This window comes from Anomaloglossus baeobatrachus, unplaced genomic scaffold (assembly GCF_048569485.1).
Source record: "Anomaloglossus baeobatrachus isolate aAnoBae1 unplaced genomic scaffold, aAnoBae1.hap1 Scaffold_841, whole genome shotgun sequence".
NCBI lineage: Eukaryota > Metazoa > Chordata > Amphibia > Anura > Aromobatidae > Anomaloglossus > Anomaloglossus baeobatrachus.
The window spans coordinates 31,408-47,635 of record NW_027445230.1 but is presented as its reverse complement, the minus strand read 5'-3'; the positions used below and the strand labels follow the sequence as shown (position 1 = coordinate 47,635).

General features: G+C 49.5%; 6 non-coding genes and 2 pseudogenes across 6 annotated transcripts; all 8 read right to left on the bottom strand.

Moving 5' to 3' along the window:
* Nucleotides 1–802: 802 nt before the first annotated feature.
* Nucleotides 803–993, bottom strand: LOC142288578 (U2 spliceosomal RNA). The gene has a single exon (XR_012749330.1). It is a non-coding gene; the product is annotated as a U2 spliceosomal RNA (small nuclear RNA).
* A 1,387-nt stretch (nucleotides 994–2,380) lies between these two features.
* On the bottom strand, nucleotides 2,381–2,571 carry LOC142288577 (U2 spliceosomal RNA). Its single transcript, XR_012749329.1, has one exon. It is a non-coding gene; the product is annotated as a U2 spliceosomal RNA (small nuclear RNA).
* Nucleotides 2,572–3,958: 1,387 nt separating this feature from the next.
* On the bottom strand, nucleotides 3,959–4,149 carry LOC142288576 (U2 spliceosomal RNA). Its single transcript, XR_012749328.1, has one exon. It is a non-coding gene; the product is annotated as a U2 spliceosomal RNA (small nuclear RNA).
* A 1,387-nt stretch (nucleotides 4,150–5,536) lies between these two features.
* LOC142288575 (U2 spliceosomal RNA) lies at nucleotides 5,537–5,727 on the bottom strand. The gene has a single exon (XR_012749327.1). It is a non-coding gene; the product is annotated as a U2 spliceosomal RNA (small nuclear RNA).
* A 1,387-nt stretch (nucleotides 5,728–7,114) lies between these two features.
* Nucleotides 7,115–7,305, bottom strand: LOC142288574 (U2 spliceosomal RNA). The gene has a single exon (XR_012749326.1). It is a non-coding gene; the product is annotated as a U2 spliceosomal RNA (small nuclear RNA).
* A 1,387-nt stretch (nucleotides 7,306–8,692) lies between these two features.
* LOC142288602 (U2 spliceosomal RNA) lies at nucleotides 8,693–8,897 on the bottom strand (annotated as a pseudogene).
* A 5,448-nt stretch (nucleotides 8,898–14,345) lies between these two features.
* Nucleotides 14,346–14,435, bottom strand: LOC142288604 (U2 spliceosomal RNA; annotated as a pseudogene).
* Nucleotides 14,436–15,822: 1,387 nt separating this feature from the next.
* Nucleotides 15,823–16,013, bottom strand: LOC142288572 (U2 spliceosomal RNA). Its single transcript, XR_012749324.1, has one exon. It is a non-coding gene; the product is annotated as a U2 spliceosomal RNA (small nuclear RNA).
* Between the last annotated feature and the right edge of the window lie 215 nt (nucleotides 16,014–16,228).

Genomic DNA, 16,228 nt, shown 5'->3' with positions numbered 1-16,228 from the left:
TTCCGTCTCTTCATGTTGTGCACAGTTCAAACGGAAAATACATCAACAGGCAGACTACAGAAAAGCTTACTATCAAAGGTTAGAGGGGGGCTTTCTCAGAGGGCTTTTTACAGTTTTTCTATTCCCAATTAGCCGTTTAAGTGTACTTATTGAAAGTAGTAATTCTTTCATAGGCCGCCCTTTCTTAGTATTTGACGTTCCTTATATTGCGGTATGAGGCTTCGCAGTAGGTTGCAAACATTCATCACCCATGACTGTCCCCAATTGAGCTCAGAAGCTCAATGTCTATCATGACCTCTCTTTTAGAATGTCCAAGAGCAAGCAAACTATTCCTCCAGGAGAGGGCGCCAACAGACTACTAAAGAGATCATCATTACTCAAAGAAAACCCCAAAAACCAATGCATGATAGGAATAAACAGGTAACTTTCTTTGGAGTGGAAGCGGAGAGATCGCACCAGATGCCAATTCTAGATGTTATCACACCTGTGGTCACTGCAGCAGCAGGTGAATCCACTTTGTCCAAAAGGGATCTATTCCATTCAATTGCAAATGATCTAGATAAGACAGAGAACTGCAGCACGGGGACATAGCCGAGTTGGTCAGGTTGAGTGGTGATGAGTTTGCTATTTGGATGAATAAAGAAAGTCAAAAGTGTGAAAGATAAAAAACAAAAGGAGGAAGTGTGAAAAGTGAATGGGCCAAATTGAGGTGCATATGAAGACGTATGCTTTCTTCCAATTCATTAAATCGGGCTAATATGAATCAGGTGAATTGAGTTCTGCTTTTGGAAACTGGGTTAAGAAGGGGTGCACCGTTCCTGGAGGTACTGCAATACCAGGTCAATGCGTGGAGTGGACAGAGCAAGCTCTTTTTCCATCTCCCTGTTCTAAAAATCCATTTAATATATGGTCCCCAGATAGGGGACGTATCAGATATTAAACTGATAAGAACAGATACTACACTTGATCTTAGCCAAAAGGCCGAGAAGCGATAACCAGAATTGGTTTGGGCCTCGAGTGGCACCCTGGCCTATGCCGGACACATCTTAGGGAGAGAGAGCGAGAGGGAGACAAACCCACGCCTACACAAGACATTTTGTCACCCAAGCCAACCCTTGAAAAGGCTGCTTTGCAGAGCCAAAACAAGAAGAATGGTGCGTTTTGCAGCCGCCGCCCACTGCAATGAATCTGAATAACTCCTCCTTTAGGGCGCAAGCAACTCCCCTCCCCCTTGCAGTCTTTCCAATTCACGATACAAAAAGACGGACAGGACAGGTTGCCTGACTTTCCGTCACTGCCACCCTTTGCCATCCTTACCCGTAGAAAGCCCTTTCATCATCCCCAAACCCTAATCTTTTCCCTTTCCTTCCCAGCCCCCAAACCCTGCCCTCTGTACCTTTCTCACCACCCGCTTCCCTTCTCCTGTCATCCCCCTACCACCCGGGAAAAAAAGAGATTGCCCCCTCCTTCCACTAGCCCACCCTCCCACCCAAAGAACAACTTCTTCTGCGCAGCTTGTTTTCTAGGCAGCAGCGCTATTGTGATGTCATCGGGGGGCATTGTGACAAGCCGCCAGTGTTCCGTCTCTTCATGTTGTGCACAGTTCAAACGGAAAATACATCAACAGGCAGACTACAGAAAAGCTTACTATCAAAGGTTAGAGGGGGGCTTTCTCAGAGGGCTTTTTACAGTTTTTCTATTCCCAATTAGCCGTTTAAGTGTACTTATTGAAAGTAGTAATTCTTTCATAGGCCGCCCTTTCTTAGTATTTGACGTTCCTTATATTGCGGTATGAGGCTTCGCAGTAGGTTGCAAACATTCATCACCCATGACTGTCCCCAATTGAGCTCAGAAGCTCAATGTCTATCATGACCTCTCTTTTAGAATGTCCAAGAGCAAGCAAACTATTCCTCCAGGAGAGGGCGCCAACAGACTACTAAAGAGATCATCATTACTCAAAGAAAACCCCAAAAACCAATGCATGATAGGAATAAACAGGTAACTTTCTTTGGAGTGGAAGCGGAGAGATCGCACCAGATGCCAATTCTAGATGTTATCACACCTGTGGTCACTGCAGCAGCAGGTGAATCCACTTTGTCCAAAAGGGATCTATTCCATTCAATTGCAAATGATCTAGATAAGACAGAGAACTGCAGCACGGGGACATAGCCGAGTTGGTCAGGTTGAGTGGTGATGAGTTTGCTATTTGGATGAATAAAGAAAGTCAAAAGTGTGAAAGATAAAAAACAAAAGGAGGAAGTGTGAAAAGTGAATGGGCCAAATTGAGGTGCATATGAAGACGTATGCTTTCTTCCAATTCATTAAATCGGGCTAATATGAATCAGGTGAATTGAGTTCTGCTTTTGGAAACTGGGTTAAGAAGGGGTGCACCGTTCCTGGAGGTACTGCAATACCAGGTCAATGCGTGGAGTGGACAGAGCAAGCTCTTTTTCCATCTCCCTGTTCTAAAAATCCATTTAATATATGGTCCCCAGATAGGGGACGTATCAGATATTAAACTGATAAGAACAGATACTACACTTGATCTTAGCCAAAAGGCCGAGAAGCGATAACCAGAATTGGTTTGGGCCTCGAGTGGCACCCTGGCCTATGCCGGACACATCTTAGGGAGAGAGAGCGAGAGGGAGACAAACCCACGCCTACACAAGACATTTTGTCACCCAAGCCAACCCTTGAAAAGGCTGCTTTGCAGAGCCAAAACAAGAAGAATGGTGCGTTTTGCAGCCGCCGCCCACTGCAATGAATCTGAATAACTCCTCCTTTAGGGCGCAAGCAACTCCCCTCCCCCTTGCAGTCTTTCCAATTCACGATACAAAAAGACGGACAGGACAGGTTGCCTGACTTTCCGTCACTGCCACCCTTTGCCATCCTTACCCGTAGAAAGCCCTTTCATCATCCCCAAACCCTAATCTTTTCCCTTTCCTTCCCAGCCCCCAAACCCTGCCCTCTGTACCTTTCTCACCACCCGCTTCCCTTCTCCTGTCATCCCCCTACCACCCGGGAAAAAAAGAGATTGCCCCCTCCTTCCACTAGCCCACCCTCCCACCCAAAGAACAACTTCTTCTGCGCAGCTTGTTTTCTAGGCAGCAGCGCTATTGTGATGTCATCGGGGGGCATTGTGACAAGCCGCCAGTGTTCCGTCTCTTCATGTTGTGCACAGTTCAAACGGAAAATACATCAACAGGCAGACTACAGAAAAGCTTACTATCAAAGGTTAGAGGGGGGCTTTCTCAGAGGGCTTTTTACAGTTTTTCTATTCCCAATTAGCCGTTTAAGTGTACTTATTGAAAGTAGTAATTCTTTCATAGGCCGCCCTTTCTTAGTATTTGACGTTCCTTATATTGCGGTATGAGGCTTCGCAGTAGGTTGCAAACATTCATCACCCATGACTGTCCCCAATTGAGCTCAGAAGCTCAATGTCTATCATGACCTCTCTTTTAGAATGTCCAAGAGCAAGCAAACTATTCCTCCAGGAGAGGGCGCCAACAGACTACTAAAGAGATCATCATTACTCAAAGAAAACCCCAAAAACCAATGCATGATAGGAATAAACAGGTAACTTTCTTTGGAGTGGAAGCGGAGAGATCGCACCAGATGCCAATTCTAGATGTTATCACACCTGTGGTCACTGCAGCAGCAGGTGAATCCACTTTGTCCAAAAGGGATCTATTCCATTCAATTGCAAATGATCTAGATAAGACAGAGAACTGCAGCACGGGGACATAGCCGAGTTGGTCAGGTTGAGTGGTGATGAGTTTGCTATTTGGATGAATAAAGAAAGTCAAAAGTGTGAAAGATAAAAAACAAAAGGAGGAAGTGTGAAAAGTGAATGGGCCAAATTGAGGTGCATATGAAGACGTATGCTTTCTTCCAATTCATTAAATCGGGCTAATATGAATCAGGTGAATTGAGTTCTGCTTTTGGAAACTGGGTTAAGAAGGGGTGCACCGTTCCTGGAGGTACTGCAATACCAGGTCAATGCGTGGAGTGGACAGAGCAAGCTCTTTTTCCATCTCCCTGTTCTAAAAATCCATTTAATATATGGTCCCCAGATAGGGGACGTATCAGATATTAAACTGATAAGAACAGATACTACACTTGATCTTAGCCAAAAGGCCGAGAAGCGATAACCAGAATTGGTTTGGGCCTCGAGTGGCACCCTGGCCTATGCCGGACACATCTTAGGGAGAGAGAGCGAGAGGGAGACAAACCCACGCCTACACAAGACATTTTGTCACCCAAGCCAACCCTTGAAAAGGCTGCTTTGCAGAGCCAAAACAAGAAGAATGGTGCGTTTTGCAGCCGCCGCCCACTGCAATGAATCTGAATAACTCCTCCTTTAGGGCGCAAGCAACTCCCCTCCCCCTTGCAGTCTTTCCAATTCACGATACAAAAAGACGGACAGGACAGGTTGCCTGACTTTCCGTCACTGCCACCCTTTGCCATCCTTACCCGTAGAAAGCCCTTTCATCATCCCCAAACCCTAATCTTTTCCCTTTCCTTCCCAGCCCCCAAACCCTGCCCTCTGTACCTTTCTCACCACCCGCTTCCCTTCTCCTGTCATCCCCCTACCACCCGGGAAAAAAAGAGATTGCCCCCTCCTTCCACTAGCCCACCCTCCCACCCAAAGAACAACTTCTTCTGCGCAGCTTGTTTTCTAGGCAGCAGCGCTATTGTGATGTCATCGGGGGGCATTGTGACAAGCCGCCAGTGTTCCGTCTCTTCATGTTGTGCACAGTTCAAACGGAAAATACATCAACAGGCAGACTACAGAAAAGCTTACTATCAAAGGTTAGAGGGGGGCTTTCTCAGAGGGCTTTTTACAGTTTTTCTATTCCCAATTAGCCGTTTAAGTGTACTTATTGAAAGTAGTAATTCTTTCATAGGCCGCCCTTTCTTAGTATTTGACGTTCCTTATATTGCGGTATGAGGCTTCGCAGTAGGTTGCAAACATTCATCACCCATGACTGTCCCCAATTGAGCTCAGAAGCTCAATGTCTATCATGACCTCTCTTTTAGAATGTCCAAGAGCAAGCAAACTATTCCTCCAGGAGAGGGCGCCAACAGACTACTAAAGAGATCATCATTACTCAAAGAAAACCCCAAAAACCAATGCATGATAGGAATAAACAGGTAACTTTCTTTGGAGTGGAAGCGGAGAGATCGCACCAGATGCCAATTCTAGATGTTATCACACCTGTGGTCACTGCAGCAGCAGGTGAATCCACTTTGTCCAAAAGGGATCTATTCCATTCAATTGCAAATGATCTAGATAAGACAGAGAACTGCAGCACGGGGACATAGCCGAGTTGGTCAGGTTGAGTGGTGATGAGTTTGCTATTTGGATGAATAAAGAAAGTCAAAAGTGTGAAAGATAAAAAACAAAAGGAGGAAGTGTGAAAAGTGAATGGGCCAAATTGAGGTGCATATGAAGACGTATGCTTTCTTCCAATTCATTAAATCGGGCTAATATGAATCAGGTGAATTGAGTTCTGCTTTTGGAAACTGGGTTAAGAAGGGGTGCACCGTTCCTGGAGGTACTGCAATACCAGGTCAATGCGTGGAGTGGACAGAGCAAGCTCTTTTTCCATCTCCCTGTTCTAAAAATCCATTTAATATATGGTCCCCAGATAGGGGACGTATCAGATATTAAACTGATAAGAACAGATACTACACTTGATCTTAGCCAAAAGGCCGAGAAGCGATAACCAGAATTGGTTTGGGCCTCGAGTGGCACCCTGGCCTATGCCGGACACATCTTAGGGAGAGAGAGCGAGAGGGAGACAAACCCACGCCTACACAAGACATTTTGTCACCCAAGCCAACCCTTGAAAAGGCTGCTTTGCAGAGCCAAAACAAGAAGAATGGTGCGTTTTGCAGCCGCCGCCCACTGCAATGAATCTGAATAACTCCTCCTTTAGGGCGCAAGCAACTCCCCTCCCCCTTGCAGTCTTTCCAATTCACGATACAAAAAGACGGACAGGACAGGTTGCCTGACTTTCCGTCACTGCCACCCTTTGCCATCCTTACCCGTAGAAAGCCCTTTCATCATCCCCAAACCCTAATCTTTTCCCTTTCCTTCCCAGCCCCCAAACCCTGCCCTCTGTACCTTTCTCACCACCCGCTTCCCTTCTCCTGTCATCCCCCTACCACCCGGGAAAAAAAGAGATTGCCCCCTCCTTCCACTAGCCCACCCTCCCACCCAAAGAACAACTTCTTCTGCGCAGCTTGTTTTCTAGGCAGCAGCGCTATTGTGATGTCATCGGGGGGCATTGTGACAAGCCGCCAGTGTTCCGTCTCTTCATGTTGTGCACAGTTCAAACGGAAAATACATCAACAGGCAGACTACAGAAAAGCTTACTATCAAAGGTTAGAGGGGGGCTTTCTCAGAGGGCTTTTTACAGTTTTTCTATTCCCAATTAGCCGTTTAAGTGTACTTATTGAAAGTAGTAATTCTTTCATAGGCCGCCCTTTCTTAGTATTTGACGTTCCTTATATTGCGGTATGAGGCTTCGCAGTAGGTTGCAAACATTCATCACCCATGACTGTCCCCAATTGAGCTCAGAAGCTCAATGTCTATCATGACCTCTCTTTTAGAATGTCCAAGAGCAAGCAAACTATTCCTCCAGGAGAGGGCGCCAACAGACTACTAAAGAGATCATCATTACTCAAAGAAAACCCCAAAAACCAATGCATGATAGGAATAAACAGGTAACTTTCTTTGGAGTGGAAGCGGAGAGATCGCACCAGATGCCAATTCTAGATGTTATCACACCTGTGGTCACTGCAGCAGCAGGTGAATCCACTTTGTCCAAAAGGGATCTATTCCATTCAATTGCAAATGATCTAGATAAGACAGAGAACTGCAGCACGGGGACATAGCCGAGTTGGTCAGGTTGAGTGGTGATGAGTTTGCTATTTGGATGAATAAAGAAAGTCAAAAGTGTGAAAGATAAAAAACAAAAGGAGGAAGTGTGAAAAGTGAATGGGCCAAATTGAGGTGCATATGAAGACGTATGCTTTCTTCCAATTCATTAAATCGGGCTAATATGAATCAGGTGAATTGAGTTCTGCTTTTGGAAACTGGGTTAAGAAGGGGTGCACCGTTCCTGGAGGTACTGCAATACCAGGTCAATGCGTGGAGTGGACAGAGCAAGCTCTTTTTCCATCTCCCTGTTCTAAAAATCCATTTAATATATGGTCCCCAGATAGGGGACGTATCAGATATTAAACTGATAAGAACAGATACTACACTTGATCTTAGCCAAAAGGCCGAGAAGCGATAACCAGAATTGGTTTGGGCCTCGAGTGGCACCCTGGCCTATGCCGGACACATCTTAGGGAGAGAGAGCGAGAGGGAGACAAACCCACGCCTACACAAGACATTTTGTCACCCAAGCCAACCCTTGAAAAGGCTGCTTTGCAGAGCCAAAACAAGAAGAATGGTGCGTTTTGCAGCCGCCGCCCACTGCAATGAATCTGAATAACTCCTCCTTTAGGGCGCAAGCAACTCCCCTCCCCCTTGCAGTCTTTCCAATTCACGATACAAAAAGACGGACAGGACAGGTTGCCTGACTTTCCGTCACTGCCACCCTTTGCCATCCTTACCCGTAGAAAGCCCTTTCATCATCCCCAAACCCTAATCTTTTCCCTTTCCTTCCCAGCCCCCAAACCCTGCCCTCTGTACCTTTCTCACCACCCGCTTCCCTTCTCCTGTCATCCCCCTACCACCCGGGAAAAAAAGAGATTGCCCCCTCCTTCCACTAGCCCACCCTCCCACCCAAAGAACAACTTCTTCTGCGCAGCTTGTTTTCTAGGCAGCAGCGCTATTGTGATGTCATCGGGGGGCATTGTGACAAGCCGCCAGTGTTCCGTCTCTTCATGTTGTGCACAGTTCAAACGGAAAATACATCAACAGGCAGACTACAGAAAAGCTTACTATCAAAGGTTAGAGGGGGGCTTTCTCAGAGGGCTTTTTACAGTTTTTCTATTCCCAATTAGCCGTTTAAGTGTACTTATTGAAAGTAGTAATTCTTTCATAGGCCGCCCTTTCTTAGTATTTGACGTTCCTTATATTGCGGTATGAGGCTTCGCAGTAGGTTGCAAACATTCATCACCCATGACTGTCCCCAATTGAGCTCAGAAGCTCAATGTCTATCATGACCTCTCTTTTAGAATGTCCAAGAGCAAGCAAACTATTCCTCCAGGAGAGGGCGCCAACAGACTACTAAAGAGATCATCATTACTCAAAGAAAACCCCAAAAACCAATGCATGATAGGAATAAACAGGTAACTTTCTTTGGAGTGGAAGCGGAGAGATCGCACCAGATGCCAATTCTAGATGTTATCACACCTGTGGTCACTGCAGCAGCAGGTGAATCCACTTTGTCCAAAAGGGATCTATTCCATTCAATTGCAAATGATCTAGATAAGACAGAGAACTGCAGCACGGGGACATAGCCGAGTTGGTCAGGTTGAGTGGTGATGAGTTTGCTATTTGGATGAATAAAGAAAGTCAAAAGTGTGAAAGATAAAAAACAAAAGGAGGAAGTGTGAAAAGTGAATGGGCCAAATTGAGGTGCATATGAAGACGTATGCTTTCTTCCAATTCATTAAATCGGGCTAATATGAATCAGGTGAATTGAGTTCTGCTTTTGGAAACTGGGTTAAGAAGGGGTGCACCGTTCCTGGAGGTACTGCAATACCAGGTCAATGCGTGGAGTGGACAGAGCAAGCTCTTTTTCCATCTCCCTGTTCTAAAAATCCATTTAATATATGGTCCCCAGATAGGGGACGTATCAGATATTAAACTGATAAGAACAGATTTTTTGATTTAACAGCATCTTTATTATCCTGCACTACTCACAAATAGGTAACAAACCGTGTACAGTGCCGCAGCCCCGTACACACAGAAATATACAATCCTTCTTACATTACATAGCCATAGAGTACGACGCACTAAACTATACATCACGCTCCTATGCTTATCCATAACACTCAAGCTGAAAGAAAAAGTTAGACAATAAATAACGACGAACCGGCGATTGGGGGATGGGGGTAGGGGAAAAGGGGGATAGGGTGGGGAAATCACAGGCCCGAAGCTTTATTGAAAGACGCACATAACGGGAAAAGGAGGGAGGGGGCATGGAAGAGGTCTAAACCTCCTCCTCGGCGCTGTCGTCCGGACTGTCCATGATGGAATAGTCTCTGAGCAGGCTGTGGATCAGCCTGCGGCAATCCTGGATAGACATCCTCTCCCTCTTCAAGATGAGCCGGTTCCTGGCGACCCAAATAGCGTCCTTAAAGCAGTTCATAAGGCGCCAAGCCTCCTGGATGGCTCCAACGGTGTGAGTTCCAGGGAAGAGTCCATAAAGTACGGAATGGTACGATAGGCTCCCTCTGGGGACGGAGTTCCTCAGGTCATCCTCCAGGGCAACCAACAGGCGCTGTGCGAAACGGCAGTCCCAAAAGGCGTGCAGCGATGTTTCCTCCACGAAGGGGCACCTTGGGCAGTACCGGGTTTTGCACAGGTTCCGGGCATGCATGAATGACCGGACGGGCAGTCCGCCCTGTATCGCCATCCATGACAAGTCCTTGTGCCCGTTGGTCAATCCAGCCGATGACACGTTTGTCCAAACAGTCTCCAGTGTGTCGTGATGAAGTCCTGGAATGTTCTCCATTTCGTCCTTGGCTCTGATGAGTTTGTGGATAGTCTTTGGCTTCCACAAATCAGGCTTGAGTCCCTCCAGTTGGTGTTCCCTCACAAACCGAACCACGTCTCCGTAGAACCATGGCGCCGTCCAGTTGTAGGGGAAGGAGCTGTCCCACTTGTCCCAGCCTAACCGTCTCCAAAGGGGGAGCAGGAAGAAGCGAGACATGGACCCACCCGCGGAACCTCTCTTGACTCGCAGAGTTCGGCGAACGCAGTCACATACGAAGGAGGATCGCAGGAGGGTGGGGATATCGGGTACGCCCTTCCCACCCTTGCGAGGATCCTTGTACATGATGCTCCGCTTTACTCTGTCCATCTTGGATCCCCAGACAAAACGAAACACCGTCCTGGTAATGGCCCTGCACACGGTGGCAAGGGGGGGCCAGGCCTGGGCCGTGTACTGCAGCACGGGCAGTACCTCGTTACGCAGGACCAGTGCTTTGCCCTCACAGGTGAGGCGTCTGAGGCTCCACAGACCGATCCGTTGGGTGATCTTGGTCAAGCGTTCCTCCCAGGACTTGAGGGCTGCTCCTTCCTTCCCGAACCAGACTCCAAGAACCTTGATGAAATCCGGCTGGATGCTGAAAGGGAAGGGGGCGGAAGAGGCCGGCTGCCAGTCCCCGAAGAGCATGGCTTCCGACTTCCCGCAGTTGACTTTGGCTCCCGAAGCCCGTCTGAAGGTCTCACAGGTCTGGACGAGGGTGTCGACTGAGCGCCGGTCCGCGCAGAAGACGGTCACGTCGTCCATGTAGAGCGAGCACTTGACCTCGAAGCGTTCTGGTCCTGGTGCGGTGATCCCTCTGATCTCTCCATTCCGCCGGATAGCCTCTGCAAAGAGTTCTATAACACAAACAAAAAGAAGAGGTGACAGAGGACAGCCTTGTCTGACCCCTGAGAGGACCGGGAAGGGGTCAGTCTTCCAGCCGTTTACCAACACCGAGCTGTGAATATCAAAATACATTAGTTGGACATACAAACAAAACATGTTACCCAAACCTAACCTGTGCAGAGCTTTGCCCAGGAACTCATGGGAAACACGGTCGAAGGCCTTTTCCTGATCCAACGAGATCAGGGCTGCGTGCACCCGGCGGGCTTTGATGTACTCGACCGTGTCCCGCATGAGAGCCAGGCTGTCTGCGATGCGACGTCCGGGGATGCCGCAGGTCTGATCCGGGTGGATGATCCGTCCGATAACCGTCTTCAGTCTCGTTGCCATCGTCTTGGCCAGGATCTTGTAGTCGACATTCAGAAGGGTGATGGGACGCCAATTCTTCAGGTCGCACCTCTCTCCTTTACGCTTGTACAGGATCGTGACCATTCCTTCCCTCAGAGATGGAGGCATTCTGCCCTCCACCACCATCTCCTCATACAGCCCTAACAGGTCCGGACAGATTAGGTCTCCCAGCGCTACATAGAGCTCTGCTGGGAGGCCGTCACTGCCCGGTGTCCTGCCAGAACTAAAGGATTTGGCGGCCGAGAGCAGCTCGTCCACCGTCAGAGGAACGTCCATGGCCGCCGCGTCTGCAGGGTCAAGATGGTTAGTGATACCTGACAGGAACTTATCGGCGGCCTCGGGGTCAGTAGTCTTGCGGGCGTAGAGTTCGCTGTAGAAGTCGCTGACGACCTTCATCACATTCTCTTTCCCGCGTCGCATGCTTCCACTCTCGTCTCGTAGTTCATTCATGGGCGTGTGACCGGCGTGGAGTTTCCTGAAAAAGAACGAGTTACATTTCTCACCCTTCTCCAGGTTCTCCACTTTGGAACGGAAGACAATTCGCTCGGACTCCTCCTCGAAGTGCCTTTTCAGGCTCCTCTTAGTCTCCTCCAGCTCCTCTCTCACGTCCCAGCCGCATCGAAGAAGGTCCTGCAGGGAACGCAGCTCACGCTGGAGTCTCCTGAAGTCCCTCCTCTTCAGACACGCCTGTTGTTGACTCTTTGCCTGAAAGAAGAAACGGAACTCGAGTTTAACGTATTCCCACCAGTCAGAAACAGACTGGAAGCCCGCCTTGTAGGCCCGCCACGTGGAGTAGGCAGCTCTAAGCTCCTCCAGAATCTCACCCTTTTCCAGCAGAGAGCAGTTCAGCTTCCAGGAGCCCGGGCCAATGGGGAAGCCATGGCCCAGCACACCTTGAAAGTGAATGGCTCTGTGGTCAGAGAAGAAGCAGGGGACCATCGAGTGCCCACTCCGCCCAACCGCCCGAGAGGTAAACACAAAGTCAATCCTGGAACGCAGCGAGCCATCGGATCGGCACCATGAATAGTTCACAGATCCGTGTCCGATGGAGCCAACAACGTCCACAAGAGAGGCTTCGGTCACCATCTCAATGAGCAGTTTGGATGTGACGTCCAACTTGGCAGCCGTTCCAGAACTGCGTCCATCCTCCTCAATCGGGCAGTTGAAATCCCCGGCCATCACTACCGTCCTGGCGGTAGCGAGCTGAGGGCGCAGGGCTTGGAGGAGCTCCAGTCGATCGCTCTTCACAGGAGAAGCATACACATTGATGAACCTGACAGGTTCTCCCGCCCAGGTGCCATCCACGAGCAGTAACCTGCCGCAGACGATTTCCTGAACAGAGTCCAATGTGAAGGCGCTTCCCCTGATCAGCACGGCGACCCCCGCGGACCTACAGTCGCCCCCGCCAGACCAGTAGGATGGGCCATGGGTCCACTCCCTGGCCAGATGGTTGAAGGACCTAGAGGAGGGAAGGGAGCATTCCTGCAGGAAAAATACATCACTAGACTGAGTGTTAAGGAACGCAAAAATTGTCTGACGTCGGAACTTGTCTCTGATGCTCCTAACATTAATGGAAAAGATGTTAATGTTAGCAGTCATTGGAGGAAAGAGAAAGTTAGAGCAGGCGGTGTGCCTTAGTTACCACTCCGGTCGGGCGGTTCTTCCTCTTTGGCACCTGCTGGTAAGGGTATCTCCAGCAGACCCTCTTCTTCTAGCTGATCGAGCAGGGATGGTGCCTCAGTGGCTTCCGACTCCTCCATTTCTTCTTCGGCCACAAGGGACTCCACCATCTGCTCCAACACGTCCGGTTCTGGGAGGAGGCCATCCTCCTCTTCCTGGGGTGGATTGAGGTCCACAATGAACAGCTTGGAAGGTTCTGCGACAGGACTATCTTCCACCTTCCTTTTCCTTTGGCCTGTACCTGAGGAGACAAGAGCTGGAAAATCCTCCTCGGTGAAAAGTGCAAGAGTGCTGAGGCCCTCTGCTCTCATGGTCTGGGGAGGGAGAGTGGGCTTTGGGGGGGGGGTGAGGAGACCAACTGAGGAGTAGGGAAATGAGGCGGAGGTAGTGGAATCCTCAGTAGGGTTGGCCGGGGGGGGAGGGGTTTGGACAGGGGTGACAGGGGGGGGGACCAGGGAGGGGGCAACAGTTTTCTTACCCTTCTTTTTCCTGGACTCCGTGGCTGCTGGGGCATCGGCTGGAGCCACGGTCGCCGGGTTCTTGGCCGCCTTGTCCTTGGCCTCTGTGGCCTTGGTCGTAGCTGCCTTGGTCGACGAAGCTGTGACTACCCGATACTGGGTCGCCGCGGCAACCCTTGCCCAGGATTTCTCCCGCTGTGGGCAGTCCTTGTAAAGGTGGTCCGCCTGTCCACATAGGTTGCAAGTCTTCTTCTTTGGGCAGTCCTTGGAGCTGTGTCCCGTCACCCGGCAAACCCTGCAGGCGTCCTCCTTGCAGGTCTTCATCGAATGCCCTTTCCCGCCACATTTCCTGCAGTTGTGTGGCATGTCCGGGTAGTAGATGAGACCAAAGGAGTTTCCCAGAGAGAATGTCGGGGGCAGGTGCTGGAGACCATCCTCGGATGCTGGTTCCCTGTAGAGTCGAACGGTTACTGACCACTTACCCGTCCAGAATCCGTTGCCGTTAAGGATGTGGGATGGCTCCCTCACCACTGTGCAGAGACGTCCCAGGAACGTGGAGATGTCTCTTCCTGGGGTGTGCGGGTTCCGCATGGAGACCGTGATCCTCTTTTCATCCCTCTGTATAGGACAGGATCCTAAAAAAGAATGAAAAGGGGAGTCCGGCATCGCTGCGTTCATCGCCTCCCAGTATCTTCTGCAGGCATTCACCGTGGCAAAGGTTACCAGAAAAATGCCAGTCATGAAGGTCTGGACACTCAGGGTTTCCGCCCTGGAGAAGCCCTGATCCAGAATCATCTTCTTGCAGAACACGTCGCTGGACATGTCCGGCAACCTACCATCCACCGCCTTTAGCTTCAGGGCGACCGTCTGCCGCATCCAAGGCTCCAGGGTTGGAGCCTTTTCAGGCAGCGTCCGGGCTCCCTCCGGCTGGCTGGCGTCGGAGGTAGGGGCCTCTTGGGCCGAAGAAGCCTCTGGATGAGCCTTCCTGGAGGTCCCTGGGTCCTGAGCCTTCTTGGCTGCCTTCTCTGGCTTGCTTGCCATGGCTGGTTCCTGCTTGAGTTCCCGGAGCTGGATCTTGGATTCTTCTCCGGGTGTCTTCTCCCGCTGTGTTCCTCCTCGAAGTTCCTCTGGTCTCCCCAAGTCTTCTCCGAGGCTTCGTCTTCTTGCTTCTTTCTGCCAAGCTCTTCTTCCGTCCGATCTCCCTCTTCCGGTCTCGGCTGGGCTTCGGAGCTCGTCTCCCTGATCGTATCTCGTCAAGTGTAGCTAGCTCAGTTTGTTCTGATAAGAACAGATACTACACTTGATCTTAGCCAAAAGGCCGAGAAGCGATAACCAGAATTGGTTTGGGCCTCGAGTGGCACCCTGGCCTATGCCGGACACATCTTAGGGAGAGAGAGCGAGAGGGAGACAAACCCACGCCTACACAAGACATTTTGTCACCCAAGCCAACCCTTGAAAAGGCTGCTTTGCAGAGCCAAAACAAGAAGAATGGTGCGTTTTGCAGCCGCCGCCCACTGCAATGAATCTGAATAACTCCTCCTTTAGGGCGCAAGCAACTCCCCTCCCCCTTGCAGTCTTTCCAATTCACGATACAAAAAGACGGACAGGACAGGTTGCCTGACTTTCCGTCACTGCCACCCTTTGCCATCCTTACCCGTAGAAAGCCCTTTCATCATCCCCAAACCCTAATCTTTTCCCTTTCCTTCCCAGCCCCCAAACCCTGCCCTCTGTACCTTTCTCACCACCCGCTTCCCTTCTCCTGTCATCCCCCTACCACCCGGGAAAAAAAGAGATTGCCCCCTCCTTCCACTAGCCCACCCTCCCACCCAAAGAACAACTTCTTCTGCGCAGCTTGTTTTCTAGGCAGCAGCGCTATTGTGATGTCATCGGGGGGCATTGTGACAAGCCGCCAGTGTTCCGTCTCTTCATGTTGTGCACAGTTCAAACGGAAAATACATCAACAGGCAGACTACAGAAAAGCTTACTATCAAAGGTTAGAGGGGGGCTTTCTCAGAGGGCTTTTTACAGTTTTTCTATTCCCAATTAGCCGTTTAAGTGTACTTATTGAAAGTAGTAATTCTTTCATAGGCCGCCCTTTCTTAGTATTTGACGTTCCTTATATTGCGGTATGAGGCTTCGCAGTAGGTTGCAAACATTCATCACCCATGACTGTCCCCAATTGAGCTCAGAAGCTCAATGTCTATCATGACCTCTCTTTTAGAATGTCCAAGAGCAAGCAAACTATTCCTCCAGGAGAGGGCGCCAACAGACTACTAAAGAGATCATCATTACTCAAAGAAAACCCCAAAAACCAATGCATGATAGGAATAAACAGGTAACTTTCTTTGGAGTGGAAGCGGAGAGATCGCACCAGATGCCAATTCTAGATGTTATCACACCTGTGGTCACTGCAGCAGCAGGTGAATCCACTTTGTCCAAAAGGGATCTATTCCATTCAATTGCAAATGATCTAGATAAGACAGAGAACTGCAGCACGGGGACATAGCCGAGTTGGTCAGGTTGAGTGGTGATGAGTTTGCTATTTGGATGAATAAAGAAAGTCAAAAGTGTGAAAGATAAAAAACAAAAGGAGGAAGTGTGAAAAGTGAATGGGCCAAATTGAGGTGCATATGAAGACGTATGCTTTCTTCCAATTCATTAAATCGGGCTAATATGAATCAGGTGAATTGAGTTCTGCTTTTGGAAACTGGGTTAAGAAGGGGTGCACCGTTCCTGGAGGTACTGCAATACCAGGTCAATGCGTGGAGTGGACAGAGCAAGCTCTTTTTCCATCTCCCTGTTCTAAAAATCCATTTAATATATGGTCCCCAGATAGGGGACGTATCAGATATTAAACTGATAAGAACAGATACTACACTTGATCTTAGCCAAAAGGCCGAGAAGCGATAACCAGAATTGGTTTGGGCCTCGAGTGGCACCCTGGCCTATGCCGGACACATCTTAGGGAGAGAGAGCGAGAGGGAGACAAACCCACGCCTACACAAGACATTTTGTCACCCAAGCCAACCCTTGAAAAGGCTGCTTTGCAGAGCCAAAACAAGAAGAATGGTGCGTTTTGCAGCCGCCGCCCACTGCAATGAATCTGAATAACTCCTCCTTTAG